This window comes from Oncorhynchus nerka, linkage group LG16 (assembly GCF_034236695.1).
Source record: "Oncorhynchus nerka isolate Pitt River linkage group LG16, Oner_Uvic_2.0, whole genome shotgun sequence".
In the NCBI taxonomy this organism is placed as follows: domain Eukaryota; kingdom Metazoa; phylum Chordata; class Actinopteri; order Salmoniformes; family Salmonidae; genus Oncorhynchus; species Oncorhynchus nerka.
Genome location: NC_088411.1, coordinates 14,764,562 through 14,781,232, shown reverse-complemented (window position 1 = coordinate 14,781,232; position 16,671 = coordinate 14,764,562). Strand labels below are relative to the sequence as shown.

General features: G+C 45.2%; 1 long non-coding RNA gene and 1 pseudogene across 2 annotated transcripts; both read right to left on the bottom strand.

The window, feature by feature from the left end:
* Window positions 1–260: 260 nt before the first annotated feature.
* The window catches only part of LOC115144101 (regulator of G-protein signaling 9-like), a 32,929-nt pseudogene continuing 16,518 nt past the window's right edge, over window positions 261–16,671 (bottom strand).
* Window positions 4,919–6,960, bottom strand: LOC135561218 (uncharacterized). 2 transcript variants are annotated; one of them, XR_010459316.1, is made up of 6 exons: window positions 6,838–6,960; window positions 6,600–6,769; window positions 6,485–6,520; window positions 5,832–6,386; window positions 5,441–5,552; window positions 4,919–5,346 (listed from the first exon to the last, which is right to left on the bottom strand). It is a non-coding gene; the product is annotated as an uncharacterized LOC135561218 (long non-coding RNA). The 2 variants fall into 2 exon arrangements; XR_010459315.1 differs by having other exon boundaries at window positions 6,600–6,960.

Sequence of the window (16,671 nt, the reverse complement as noted above, 5' to 3'; positions counted from 1 at the left end):
ATGTGTGTGTGTGTGTGTGTGTGTGTGTGCGCATGCACGTTAATGTGTGTGTGTGCGCTTGCACGTTAATGTGTGTGTGTGTGTGTGTGTGTGTGCGCATGCACGTTAATGCGTGTGTGTGTGTGCGCATGCACGTTAATGTGTGTGTGTGTGCGTTACCCGGCCCCATCATAAGGTGTTAGACTTTCCCAGGGACAGATGATCTCCTTCACCTGCCCTCCCCCTCTCAATGCCCCCTTCTCTCCACCTCATCCTCGGAGTCAACGGGGGTAGATACGACACTCTGGAGGGATGTCCACCTTGATCTGGAAAAAACTGAAGGAAAGTGGAGAGGAAAGAGGGATGAGGGACTGAAGGGATGAGGATCTATAAAGGTGTGTGGGAGCTTACTCTTCTGTGACTCACTTGGCAATGCGCCTGGGCGGGGCTTGGCTGGGCTGCTCCATGTTGATAGGCTGAACGCGGCTGCTTGTCCCGGCGGGGGCAGGACATTTTGGCATAATGCTGGGGAATACTGTGGAGGGAGTACAGACCCCTCTCAACAGACGGCCCAATGAGAGAGCCATTCGTGAATGAGAAGAGACAGCAGTCCCCCGGCTCTCAATGTCGGCCTCTCCCCCCTCCACCCCACCTCCCCCCCTTCCCTCCCACCTACGTTCTGAGGCGGGGGTGCTATCTATGGTTACGCTGATGGGTGAAGAGCAGGTGGGGGTGTTGGGGAGGCAGAGAGGGAAAGGGGGTGAGGTGGAGGAAGAAGGGGGGCCAGAATAGACCGCCAGGTGGGGTATGGGTGCCGTGAAGTGACACAGATGTAGGGGTTAAAGGTCAGAGTTCAGACATAAGGTCAAGGGGGAAAGATCACTGAGAGGTCATACTAATACACCACACACTGAACACTGGTATAAATGAAGGCAGCATGGACTGGTCTGGCCCTCGGACAGAAAATACTGTGAGTTATCTGTAAGTTCTGTTATGGCATTATGGACTAATTGACAGAGATGGGCACAGTGACTGGATGACACAGTGAAGATGAGATGACAGACAGACATGTGCTGGACATAGACTCTTTATTGGATGGATGGTGCAGAAATGTAAGTTACAATAATGACATACAACATACAGTATGTGTCATTCCACAAATAGGGCACCTTTAGGGTAGTGTAATTGTTTCCCCATCTCAAGAGGTCAAATGAAGAAAAATGACTAGAAAAGTGAAAATTGACAAGGTTGACCGTGACAGGTTTGTCGATTTCATATTAAATCATCCATAGCTCCACTTGTGACAGTGTGTAACTGAAAGTAATCAGAAGTTTGTTGTGGTGAGGAGCAATTAAATACAAGCTTAAAGGTCCTATGCAGCCATTTTTAACTCAACTCTTATTATGGTGGTGATTTGACAAAATTACAATCATGGTCTTGAATTGGACTCGCCGCCCATCCAGTCTTGGTCTTGAATCGTTCTCGCTTTAAGTGGTCTCGAACACAACACTGCTATATTTACAAAAGTATGGACAGCTCTTCAAATTTGTGTATTCGGCTATTTCAGCCACAGCCGTTGGTGACAAGTGTACAAAACCGAGCACACAGCCATGCAATCTCCATAGACAAACTTTGGCAGTAGAATGGCCTTACTGAAGAACTCAGTGACTTTCAAAGTGGCACCATCATAGGATGCCACCTTTCCAACAAGTCAATTCGTCAAATTTCTGCCCTGCTTGAGCTGCCTAGGTCAACTGTAAGTGCTGTTATTGTGACGTGGAAACATCTAGGAGCAACAATGGCTAAGCCTGCAAAGTGGTAGGTCACACAAGCTCATAGAACGGGACTGCCGAGTGCTGAGGTACGTGGCGCGTAAAAATAATCACTCACTATCGAGTTCCAAACTGCCTCTGGAAGCGACGTCAGCAACTGTTTGTCTGGAAATGGGTTTATGGCCGAGCAGCCGCACACAAGCCTAAGATCACCATGCGCAATGCCAAGCGTCGGCTGGAGTGGAGTAAAGCTCCCCGCCATTGGACTCTGGAGCAGTGGAACCGCCTTCTCTGGAGTGATGAATCACACTTCACCATCTGGTAGTCCGACGAATTAATTTGGGTTTGGCGGATGCCAGGAGAACACTATCTGCGCCAATGCATAGTGCAAACTGTACAGTTTGGTGGATGAGGAATAATGGTCTGGGGCTATCTTTCATGGTTCAGGCTAGGCCACATAGTTGCAGTGAAGATAAATCGTAATGCTACAGCATACAATGACATTCTAGATGATTCTGTGCTTCCAACTTTGTGGCAACAGTTTGGGGAAGGCCCTTTCCTGTTTCAGCATGACAATGCCCCAGTGCACAAAGTGAGGTCCAAGCAGAAATGGTTTGTTGAGATCGGTGTGGAAGAACTTGACTGGCCTGCACAGAGCCCTGACCTCAACCCCATCGAACACCTTTGGGATGAATTGGAACGCAGACTGCGATTCAGGCCACTTTAGGTCATGTCGTGTAAGTTAGAACATAGATGTATGTGATCCAACTGTTAAATGGAATGTTTTATCAAAATGTACACACATAATGTATGAGGGACATAAAAGGCACTCTATTGGTGGAACGACACAGATGTGTCCCTATAGGTAGAACATGCTGATGACAGGTGAGAGAAAATGAGATACAGGTGAGACAGGTGATACTGCTCAGTGAGTGAGGCATACCATCAAGACTAAAACACTTAATAACTTGAAACATTCAATGGTTTTAAACCTTTGTGTCTGTGGTAGTATTGCGTTCTAATGACAGTCAGACTGATAGACATAACTGCTCTTCCAGCTGTTTTGTCTGATGTATGTATGCTACACTGGCCATGGCAGCATACAGTTGATATAAATTCAAAATAGTACATTTTATTTCAAATGCTCACTATTTGTCAACTTTGCTGTACTCCAAACTATATGTAAAAGGTAGCAACTACATTGCTTAGCTTTCAGCTGGTGTGTATTCTGTGTATTGTGTGTGTGTGTGTGTGTGTGTGTGTGTGTGTGTGTGTGTGTGTGTGTGTGTGTGTGTGTGTGTGTGTGTGTGTGTGTGTGTGTGTGTGTGTGTGTGTGTGTGTGTGTGTGTGTGTGTGTGTGTGCTTGTGTTTGTGCTTATAGAAGTGTGTGTATTCATGTCTATGCATGTGAGTGTGTCTATGGTCTATTTCTTGGACGGGGGCACCTCCTTGCCCTTGTTGCTGAGTTTGCTCATGACCTGTGTGATGTCCACAGGGCCACTGGTGGCCATCCTGGCTCTCTCCTCCTGCTCCAGCTGGCGGACGATGATGGGACTGATGCTGGGTCGACGCTTCCTCGCATTGGCCTCCAACTGGGGCACACTGGAAAAGGGATGGGGGAGGGAGAGAGTTGAGGAGGGGGAGAGAGAGTTGTACATGTCCTTACAATTACACACCAATTATCTCTTAGAGAGAGAGGGGAAAGAGGTGTTGAGGGAGATACCGTAAAACTTTAGTTAATAGCCTGTGAGTTTATTTGTAACACGTGCCTCGAGGCAGGCTTCAATTTGAGCCAGGCATCTATTTCCTTAATGCACACAGTTTTTGCTCATTTGCATATTTAATTGTTTAATTTCAGCATTTCAATCAATTTCTTCATTTCCTGCACTAATGTATTATCATTTACACACTGTGTCACATTTCGTTTGTATTAGTATGCCTCAAATAAAAAATAATAACTTTTCCTTGACAGAATAATTATTCTCATCTTTGACTGCGCATTTTCGACAGTTATTACTTTTCACCACTAGAGGGTGATCAGCCAATTTCTGGGGTAAGGAATCCAGAAGTTGTTGACTGTTTTTGTGCTTTCCAGTTAGCAAGCAGGGGCCTGTTGCACAAAACTAGGATAAGGGATTAAGCCAGGATATCTTGGTGATCCTGGCTCAATTGATCCGTAATCCAGTTGCACTAAAGATGGATAGGGGGCAGGAGGATATGTTATGGTATAAATTACCATGGAGATTTATTCTGTGGAGCTAGCCTGCTCCAGACCAGGCTAAATTCCAGGATCTATTTAATCTCATCCCTAATGTCAGTCAGCAGTCACCACAAATGGAAACCAATAGTTATTTCACTGCTCACTATACATTGTTATCACATATAACTAGACCCACTGTTATTATTTAAACGTTTGTGATCATTAATTTCAATGATTTTGGATAAAAAATGATTTTTAGATGATGTTGCTATCATTAGATAATTTACAGTTTCCCATAGACTATAAGGCTATATATAAAATGATAGAATATTAGGGCCACAGAGGGGAAAAAAACACAAGTCATAATATTGTAACCAGTTGTTTTAAAGGAGGACAGTTGTTAAAATGACAGATGTGGGGCATTTCGTGAAATTGTACTTCAGTATGGTTTCATAAACAAAGACATGCTGATGTGCCAGAATATTAAGTATCACATTGTCATAAGTATCAAAACTGTAAAAACAATATGTATCTTTTCTGCAGAAAGAACCAGCCTCATAAATTTATGACTTTATCCTTTTTCTTCAGTGTGGCCCTAGTACTCTGTCATATAAACAAATACACATTCCATATGAATATAAAAACACAATGTGTAACATTATGTTCCTTTATTGAATAAGGACAAAACAAAGCAGGTAAACCATCAGCTCCTTTCGAAACTGAAGTCACAGTGACTCTACAAGATGGAAAGCACAGAATCCAAGCATATTATACAAAATGATACATACACATTCAAAGGTCTGTATATAACACACCCTGCATGTCTGCACACTAAAATAAATGCAGGACAAATCCATACACATCAACTGAACAGACAAATGAATGGATGCAGTAGCCTCCCTGCAGCCTTGTATTACACACAGTATACCGCACAAACATCATAAGAGGCCAAATTCGTCAAAAACGAACCCAAAAAACCCAAATTCCTCTGCCACCGCAGGACATATTTAACCAAAATTGAAAGCACACATACTAACTAAAATAATTCAACACATATTGGTCCCTCAGCAGCCGACCACTGTCGTCATCAGGAAGATTGCCGGATTGTCCCAGTCCATGGCTGGTGGCACTCTGGGGGCCCTCTCCTTCCTCAGGCAGGCCACATTGTGGAGGACAGCACAAGCCACAGTAATATCACATGCCCTAACAGGGCTGACCCTTAATTTGTGAAGGCAGTGAAAGCGTGCCTTCAGGAGGCCAAAGGTCATTTCAACTCTGGTCCTGGCATGGGCATGGTTGTAGGCCTGCTGTGCTTCCTGGGGGTCTGTGAAAGGTGTCAGGAGAAAAGGCTGGCAGCCATACCCCTGTCTCCCAGCAACACACCAGAGAATTCACCTGTCAACACAAAATCTCATCATTACTACCTCATAAACACAGTGATATTCTTGACACAGCCATGATGGTTATAAATAGGGGTTGTGTGGCTTACCTTGTGATAGGCACTGATAGATTTCAGAGGCCCGAAAGATTCTGGAGTCATGGACTGAGCCAGGCCATTTTGCCACAACATTGCTGATCACACAGTCAGCATTGCAGACCATCTGAAATCATAAGATGAGGAATATTACACCAATCAATGCACATCACTGGCAATGCAGAGTGTTCGTCAATGGACAATATCAAAAGTTATGTTCACCTGAACATTAATGCTGTGAAAGGATTTCCTATTCACAAAATCGGCCTCATGGGCACCTGAGGGGCTTTTATCCTTATGTGTGTGCAGTCCACTGCACCAATGACATTGGGGAAACCTGTCACACAAAGTAATGAGTATCCTACTATGTGTTAACAGTTGTCCTGTAATTTGTAGATCCTCTTACCTGCAATCCTATAGAACTCCTCTTTGATGTCACAGAGTCTTCTGTGGCCAGGGAAGGAGATGAAGACATCTGCTAATGCTTTGATAGCCAGACACACACTCCTTATTGTGCGGCAAATTGTGGCCTTGTTCAGCTGTTCTGCATCCCCCACTGAGTACAGGAAGGCTCCACTAGCAAAAAAGCGCAAGGCCACACAAACCATTTGCTCCACACTCAGTGCATGGCTCCGTGCAGTGCGGTGCTTAATCCTGGGACCCAGTAGTCTGCATAGATACCTGATGCCATCTGCAGAAAACCTGTATCTTTCATATAGATGGTCATCAGGGAAGGCCAGTGGGTCCAACCGGTCCCTGAAGACCCTTTCTCGCCTGAAGGCTCTCCTCAGCACAAGTGCTTCTTCATCCACCACATCTCGCACGAATGGGCATGCCATTGTCAGAGCAGAAAGGAACACACAATTTTGGGCCTTCATATAGGCTAGTGGCCACACCTGGTGCTGGGGGGGTGGGCAAAAGAGGGCGATGCCTTATAACGATGACTTGGTTGTACTGATTGCTGGGAAAATAAAAAAAACCTTAGAAAGATGCCACCGTCCTGTGTGCTCACAATAAGAGCTCATATGTCATGGCTCACTTGACTTTACGAGAATATACCTAATTTTTATTTTGAGCTGTGTCATCTTCTTGGAGCTGGGGGAGGAAAGAAAAATAATGATTAATACATTTGTGTTACAGTTAGCATACAGTGTACATTGAAGGCATATCTCACCTCCCTCTCAAGTTTTTTTATTTCAAGGTCCAGTTTCCTAATTGTCCTCTTATTTCGGACTCCAGTGCAAGATTTTCCATCTTTTTCTTCTTGTACTGAATGTCTATGTCTGCCAGTTCTATTTGGCGCCGGAGGTGGTTGCCATACAACTTTCTGATAGCTTGTGAGCTCTGTGAACACAATACAATTAGCGCAGCTGGAATTTGGCAGGATGTGGTGTCCTTTTATTAATACGCACTATGTTGCCAGGCTGGTTTTCCCACTGTATAGCATCTGGGTCCTGTAAAAGAAATTAGATTTTTTGATTTTGATGAGGACTCCTCACCATTGTAGAGTAAATAGTACTTTCACAGTCTTAACATGATACCTCATGCCTTCTGGAATCCAGAGAGATGGTCTCCTCCTCATCATCGTCTCCATCATGTGCTGTTGCTGCTGCACTGGGGCCTTCACCCTATCACATTTAATCGGATTCATATTGAAGCTAGTAGACAAGACATGCCAGGCCTACAGTATGCCTTTGATGGAGTACTCACTGGATCAGCATCGTCTGGTGCTTGTGCTGGTGGCTCTAACAGGAACACAGTGCTGCCAGGCACTGCAAGGCAATAGGTAAACCAAAGTCAGACAGTCCAAATTGATTCAATATGAATGTGGTTGTATCCCATGTAGAGATGGAATGACATACCTTGAATGAAGCGGGTGGCATCTTGGGAGGAACCTATGCTCGTCTCTTTCCCCCCAGGGATCCCCTCTAAGACGGGCCTGCCTTTATTTAGCTCCAAGGCCATGTCCTCTGCTGGGGTAAGGTCAGCCTTTGGTGACCCACCACCCGTGCCTTGTCTGTGGGTATTCTTTTTCACTGCTAAAACAGTACAGACAATGTGTGAGCAGGCACCTTCTGGGTACAATATATGCTTGTGCTTTGTTAAATATTAGTCAGGGACCATACCATTCTGCAGAATGTTCTTGTATTTGATTTTGACCTGCTGCCATGTCCGTTTTGGCCCGTTCATGTTTAATCTACACACACACACACACACACACACACACATTTAATGGAGTCACACTGCAAAAATTACTTGGTATTTTTGTCTTGTTTTCAGTAAAAATATCAAAAAATGTATCATAGCTTTATACAGTGTGATGGAGTTACTTTACACAATTTCACTCATATCTGCAGTGCATTTCAATTAAAAATTTAACCGTTTCATAATTACAGTACAACTGCATTTTTGGAGATGTGAATTAAATATTTGAATTGTAATTGTGATGTTTCAGCGGAGCGGTGAGTGTGTAATTGTGCACTACTTACGCATTCAGGCGGTCTGCAATACTTTGCCACGCTTTTTCTCTTTGCTTTATCACTATGGCGGTGTTGCCTTTCTTCTTAATTATATCTTTTACCTCCTCGTATGCCTCCATGAGGATTTGTGCTTCCGACGGGGAAAAGTACGCGGCTCTAGTTGCCATGGTAAATCAGTTAATCTGTGATCTGTGGCAGGGTCTATTTGAGTGAGCCGTGAGCGCGCACCTATCCAGGATTGGTTTCACCTGGCTTAATGAATCCGTGTCTGCTCATCCTGGCTTGGTCTTTGTGCAACCAATTAAGCCTGGACGCACATGTTTTGGCTTCATTGAGCTCAGCTGAGTCATTTATCCCGGATGTCTTAATTCTACTTTTGTGCAACAGGCCCCAGATCTCAGCTGTTAGCAGCCAATGGCTAGTATTTTCTTACTGGCAATAAAAACAGATGTTTACAAAATTGTCATTACTGAATTATTTAATGTAACAAATGAAACATTAAGCTTCATAAACAATTCATGGTAATTAATGGAATCCTCAAACAATTCATTTAGACCCAGCGTTTATTTGAAACAGGCGGCTATTTGAGACTCTCAAAACAGGCGGCTAATGAAGTTTTACAGTAGTCACACCAGTGCAGACAATATGTTCCACTGTACTGATCACACTCTCTCACACACACATAGCACTGACCTGAACATGTGTTGGTCAGGACAAATGACCCTCTTCTGAGTGTCCTTAAACACTGGAGACTTCAGGTACCGCCCGAAAGAATCCTATAACACACACACTTAGATACCTCCTGTACAAGTATTAAAAGTTTTACTCCAAAATAAGTCACATCATGGTAGCCATTTTGTGTATGATTTTCCAGTTACAGCAGACAGAGGGCCTGTAGTATTAGTGTGGTGAAACTGACCTTCATCATCAGCATGAAGATGTGTGTCTGAGCTGCATCCAGTACGTATCTGTGAGGGTGTTTCAACCCTTTAACTGTCACCTCCATGGTCTTTCCCATCAATGTTGATCCACCAGGGGGCGCCACGCGTCAGGAAAGTCCTAACCAGAGACATGGTTAATGTGTGTGTGTTGGTATTACGGTTGCTGTCCTTTCAGACACTGAAGGCACTGAAGGCCTATAGGTTCACCACTGTACTAACCTGTCACACACTGAAGGTCCTATAGGTTCACCACTGTACTAACCTGTCACACACTGAAGACCTATAGGTTCACCACTGTACTAACCTGTCACACACTGAAGACCTATAGGTTCACCACTGTACTAACCTGTCACACACTGAAGGCCTATAGGTTCACCAATGTACTAACCTGTCACACACTAAAGGTCTATAAGTTCACACACTGAAGGTCCTATAGGTTCACCACTGTACTAACCTGTCACACACTGAAGATCTATAGGTTCACCACTGTACTAACCTGTCACACACTGAAGGTCTATAGGTTCACACACTGAAGGTCCTATAGGTTCACCACTGTACTAACCTGTCACACACTGAAGACCTATAGGTTCACCACTGTACTAACCTGTCACACACTGAAGGCCTATAGGTTCACCACTGTACTAACCTGTCACACACTGAAATCCTATAGGTTCACCACTGTACTAACCTGTCACACACTGAAGGTCCTATAGGTTCACCACTGTACTAACCTGTCACACACTGAAGGTCCTATAGGTTCACCACTGTACTAACCTGTCACACACTGAAGGTCCTATAGGTTCACCACTGTACTAACCTGTCACACACTGAAGACCTATAGGTTCACACACTGAGGCCTATAGGTTCACCACTGTACTAACCTGTCACACACTGAAGACCTATAGATTCACCACTGTACTAACCTGTCACACACTGAAGACCTACACCACTGTACTAACCTGTCACACACTGAAGGTCCTATAGGTTCACCACTGTACTAACCTGTCACACACTGAAGACCTATAGGTTCACACACTGAAGGTCCTATAGGTTCACCGCTGTACTAACCTGTCACACACTGAAGGTCTATAGGTTCACCACTGTACTAACCTGTCACACACTGAAGGTCCTATAGGTTCACCACTGTACTAACCTGTCACACACTGAAGGCCTATAGGTTCACCACTGTACTAACCTGTCACACTGAAGACCTATAGGTTCACCACTGTACTAACCTGTCACACACTGAAGGTCCTATAGGTTCACCACTGTACTAACCTGTCACACACTGAAGGCTTATATCCTATAGGTTCACCACTGTACTAACCTGTCACACACTGAAGGTCCTATAGGTTCACCACTGTACTAACCTGTCACACACTGAAGGCCTATAGGTTCACACTGTACTGAAGGCCTATAGGTTCACCACTGTACTAACCTGTCACACACTGAAGACCTATAGGTTCACACACTGAAGGTCCTATAGGTTCACCACTGTGCTAACCTGTCACACTGAAGACCCATAGGTTCACCACTGTACTAACCTGTCACACACTGAAGGTCCTATCACCACTGTGCTAACCTGTCACACTGAAGACCCATAGGTTCACCACTGTACTAACCTGTCACACACTGAAGGCCTATAGGTTCACCACTGAAACCTGTCACACACTGAAGACCCATAGGTTCACCACTGTACTAACCTGTCACACACTGAAGATCCTATAGGTTCACCACTGTACTAACCTGTCACACACTGAAGGTCTATAGGTTCACACACTAACCTGAAGGTCCTATAGGTTCACCACTGTATAACCTTCACACACTGAAGGTCCTATAGGTTCACCACTGTACTAACCTGTCACACACTGAAGGTTCCCACTATAACCTGGTTCACCACTGTACTAACCTGTCACACACTGAAGACCTATAGGTTCACCACTGTACTAACCTGTCACACACTGAAGGCCTAGGTTCACCACTGTACTAACCTGTCACACACTGAAATCCTATAGGTTCACCACTGTACTAACCTGTCACACACTGAAGGTCCTATAGGTTCACCACTGTACTAACCTGTCACACACTGAAGGTCCTATAGGTTCACCACTGTACTAACCTGTCACACACTGAAGGTCCTATAGGTTCACCACTGTACTAACCTGTCACACACTGAAGACCTCACTGAAGGCCTATAGGTTCACCACTGTACTAACCTGTCACACACTGAAGACCTATAGATTCACCACTGTACTAACCTGTCACACACTGAAGACCTATAGGTTCACCACTGTACTAACCTGTCACACACTGAAGACCTAGAGGTTCCTACACTGAAGGTCCTATAGGTTCACACTGTACTAACCTGTCACACACTGAAGGTCTATAGGTTCACCACTGTACTAACCTGTCACACACTGAAGGTCCTATAGGTTCACCACTGTACTAACCTGTCACACACTGAAGGTCCTATAGGTTCACCACTGTACTAACCTGTCACACACTGAAGGTCCTATAGGTTCACCACTGTACTAACCTGTCACACACTGAAGACCTATAGGTTCACACACTGAAGGCCTATCACCACTGTACTAACCTGTCACACACTGAAGACCTATAGGTTCACACACTGAAGGTCCTATAGGTTCACCACTGTGCTAACCTGTCACACTGAAGACCCATAGGTTCACCACTGTACTAACCTGTCACACACTGAAGGTCCTATAGGTTCACCACTGTGCTAACCTGTCACACTGAAGACCCATAGGTTCACCACTGTACTAACCTGTCACACACTGAAGGCCTATAGGTTCACCACTGTACTAACCTGTCACACACTGAAGACCCATAGGTTCACCACTGTACTAACCTGTCACACACTGAAGGTCTATAGGTTCACCACTGTACTAACCTGTCACACACTGAAGGCCTATAGGTTCACCACTGTACTAACCTGTCACACACTGAAGGTCCTATAGGTTCACCACTGTACTAACCTGTCACACACTGAAGACCTATAGGTTCACCACTGTACTAACCTGTCACACTGAAGGCCTATAGGTTCACCACTGTACTAACCTGTCACACACTGAAGACCTATAGGTTCACCACTGTACTAACCTGTCACACACTGAAGACCTATAGGTTCACCACTGTACTAACCTGTCACACACTGAAGACCTATAGGTTCACCACTGTACTAACCTGTCACACACTGAAGGTCCTATAGGTTCACCAATGTACTAACCTGTCACCTGTCACACACTGAAGGTCCTATAGGTTCACCACTGTACTAACCTGTCACACACTGAAGATCTATAGGTTCACCACTGTACTAACCTGTCACACACTGAAGACCTATAGGTTCACACACTGAAGGCCTATAGGTTCACCACTGTACTAACCTGTCACACACTGAAGACCTATAGGTTCACCACTGTACTAACCTGTCACACACTGAAGGCCTATAGGTTCACCACTGTACTAACCTGTCACACACTGAAGACCTATAGGTTCACCACTGTACTAACCTGTCACACACTGAAGGCCTATAGGTTCACCACTGTACTAACCTGTCACACACTGAAATCCTATAGGTTCACCACTGTACTAACCTGTCACACACTGAAGGTCCTATAGGTTCACCACTGTACTAACCTGTCACACACTGAAGGTCCTATAGGTTCACCACTGTACTAACCTGTCACACACTGAAGGTCCTATAGGTTCACCACTGTACTAACCTGTCACACACTGAAGACCTATAGGTTCACACACTGAAGGCCTATAGGTTCACCACTGTACTAACCTGTCACACACTGAAGACCTATAGGTTCACCACTGTACTAACCTGTCACACACTGAAGACCTATAGGTTCACCACTGTACTAACCTGTCACACACTGAAGGTCCTATAGGTTCACCACTGTACTAACCTGTCACACACTGAAGGCCTATAGGTTCACACACTGAAGGTCCTATAGGTTCACCACTGTACTAACCTGTCACACACTGAAGGTCTATTGGTTCACCTCTGTACTAACCTGTCACACACTGAAGGTCTATAGGTTCACCACTGTACTAACCTGTCACACACTGAAGGCCTATAGGTTCACCACTGTACTAACCTGTCACACTGAAGACCTATAGGTTCACCACTGTACTAACCTGTCACACACTGAAGGTCCTATAGGTTCACCACTGTACTAACCTGTCACACACTGAAGGTCCTATAGGTTCACCACTGTACTAACCTGTCACACACTGAAGGTCCTATAGGTTCACCACTGTACTAACCTGTCACACACTGAAGAAGGCCTATAGGTTCACCACTGTACTAACCTGTCACACACTGAAGACCTATAGGTTCACCACTGAAGGTCCTAACACCACTGTCACACACTGAAGACCTATAGGTTCACCACTGTACTAACCTGTCACACACTGAAGGTCCTATAGGTTCACCACTGTGCTAACCTGTCACACTGAACCTGGTTCACACTGTACTGAAGGTCCTATAGGTTCACCACTGTACTAACCTGTCACACACTGAAGACCCATAGGTTCACCACTGTAGGTGTCACACACTGAAGATCTATAGGTTCACCACTGTACTAACCTGTCACACACTGAAGGTCTATAGGTTCACACACTGAAGGTCCTATAGGTTCACCACTGTACTAACCTGTCACACTGAAGACCTATAGGTTCACCACTGTACTAACCTGTCACACACTGAAGGCCTATACACTGAAGGTCCTATAGGTTCACCACTGTACTAACCTGTCACACACTGAAGACCTACACACTGAAGGCCTATAGGTTCACCACTGTACTAACCTGTCACACACTGAAGACCTATAGATTCACCACTGTACTAACCTGTCACACACTGAAGACCTATAGGTTCACCACTGTACTAACCTGTCACACACTGAAGACCTATAGGTTCACACACTGAAGGTCCTATAGGTTCACCACTGTACTAACCTGTCACACACTGAAGACCTATAGGTTCACCACTGTCACACACTGAACCTGTTCACCACTGTACTAACCTGTCACACACTGAAGGTCCTATAGGTTCACCACTGTACTAACCTGTCACACACTGAAGGTCCTATAGGTTCACCACTGTACTAACCTGTCACACACTGAAGACCTATAGGTTCACACACTGAAGGCCTATAGGTTCACCACTGTACTAACCTGTCACACACTGAAGACCTATAGGTTCACACTGAAGGTCCTATAGGTTCACCACTGTGCTAACACACTGAAGACCTATAGGTTCACCACACTGTCACACTGAAGGTCCTATAGGTTCACCACTGTGCTAACCTGTCACACTGAAGACCCATAGGTTCACCACTGTACTAACCTGTCACACACTGAAGGCCTATAGGTTCACCACTGTACTAACCTGTCACACACTGAAGACCCATAGGTTCACCACTGTACTAACCTGTCACACACTATGACCACTGTAGGTCCTATAGGTTCACCACTGTACTAACCTGTCACACACTGAAGGTCCTATAGGTTCACCACTGTACTAACCTGTCACACACTGAAGGTCCTATAGGTTCACCACTGTACTAACCTGTCACACACTGAAGGTCCTATAGGTTCACCACTGTACTAACCTGTCACACACTGAAGACCTATAGGTTCACCACTGTACTAACCTGTCACACACTGAAGTCCTATAGGTTCACCACTGTACTAACCTGTCACACACTGAAGGTCCTATAGGTTCACCACTGTACTAACCTGTCACACACTGAAGGTCCTATAGGTTCACCACTGTACTAACCTGTCACACACTGAAGACCTGGTTCAAACACTGAAGGTCATAGGTTCACCACTGTCAAGAAGGTCCTATAGGTTCACCACTGTACTAACCTGTCACACACTGAAGGTCCTATAGGTTCACCACTGTACTAACCTGTCACACTGAAGACCTATAGGTTCACCACTGTACTAACCTGTCACACACTGAAGGTCCTATAGGTTCACCACTGAAGGTACTAAACCTGTCACACACTGAAGACCTATAGGTTCACCACTGTACTAACCTGTCACACACTGAAGACCTATAGGTTCACCACTGTACTAACCTGTCACACACTGAAGACCTATAGGTTCACCACTGTACTAACCTGTCACACACTGAAGGTCCTATAGGTTCACGCACTGAAGGTCCTATAGGTTCACCACTGTACTAACCTGTCACACACTGAAGACCTATAGGTTCACCACTGTACTAACCTGTCACACACTGAAGACCTATAGGTTCACCACTGTACTAACCTGTCACACTGAAGACCTATAGGTTCACCACTGTACTAACCTGTCACACACTGAAGACCTATAGGTTCACCACTGTACTAACCTGTCACACACTGAAGGTCCTATAGGTTCACACACTGAAGGTCCTATAGGTTCACCACTGTACTAACCTGTCACACACTGAAGACCTATAGGTTCACCACTGTACTAACCTGTCACACACTGAAGGTCCTATAGGTTCACCACTGAAGGTCCTATAGGTTCACCACTGTACTAACCTGTCACACACTGAAGACCTATAGGTTCACCACTGTACTAACCTGTCACACTGAAGGTCCTATAGGTTCACCACTGTACTAACCTGTCACACACTGAAGGTCCTATAGGTTCACCACTGTACTAACCTGTCACACACTGAAGACCTGGTTCACACACTGAAGGCCTATAGGTTCACCACTGTACTAACCTGTCACACTGAAGACCTAAGGTTCACACACTGAAGGTCCTAGGTTCACCACTGTGCTAACCTGTCACACTGAAGACCCATAGGTTCACCACTGTACTAACCTGTCACACACTGAAGGTCCTATAGGTTCACCACTGTGCTAACCTGTCACACTGAAGACCCATAGGTTCACCACTGTACTAACCTGTCACACACTGAAGGTCCTATAGGTTCACCACTGTACTAACCTGTCACACACTGAAGACCTATAGGTTCACACACTGAAGGCCTATAGGTTCACCACTGTACTAACCTGTCACACACTGAAGACCTATAGATTCACCACTGTACTAACCTGTCACACACTGAAGACCTATAGGTTCACCACTGTACTAACCTGTCACACACTGAAGACCTATAGGTTCACACACTGAAGGTCCTATAGGTTCACCGCTGTACTAACCTGTCACACACTGAAGGTCTATAGGTTCACCACTGTACTAACCTGTCACACACTGAAGGTCCTATAGGTTCACCACTGTACTAACCTGTCACACACTGAAGGTCCTATAGGTTCACCACTGTACTAACCTGTCACACACTGAAGGTCCTATAGGTTCACCACTGTACTAACCTGTCACACACTGAAGACCTATAGGTTCACACACTGAAGGCCTATAGGTTCACCACTGTACTAACCTGTCACACACTGAAGACCTATAGGTTCACACACTGAAGGTCCTATAGGTTCACCACTGTGCTAACCTGTCACACTGAAGACCCATAGGTTCACCACTGTACTAACCTGTCACACACTGAAGGTCCTATAGGTTCACCACTGTGCTAACCTGTCACACTGAAGACCCATAGGTTCACCACTGTACTAACCTGTCACACACTGAAGGCCTATAGGTTCACCACTGTACTAACCTGTCACACACTGAAGACCCATAGGTTCACCACTGTACTAACCTGTCACACACTGAAGGTCTATAGGTTCACCACTGTACTAACCTGTCACACACTGAAGGCCTATAGGTTCACCACTGTACTAACCTGTCACACACTGAAGGTCCTATAGGTTCACCA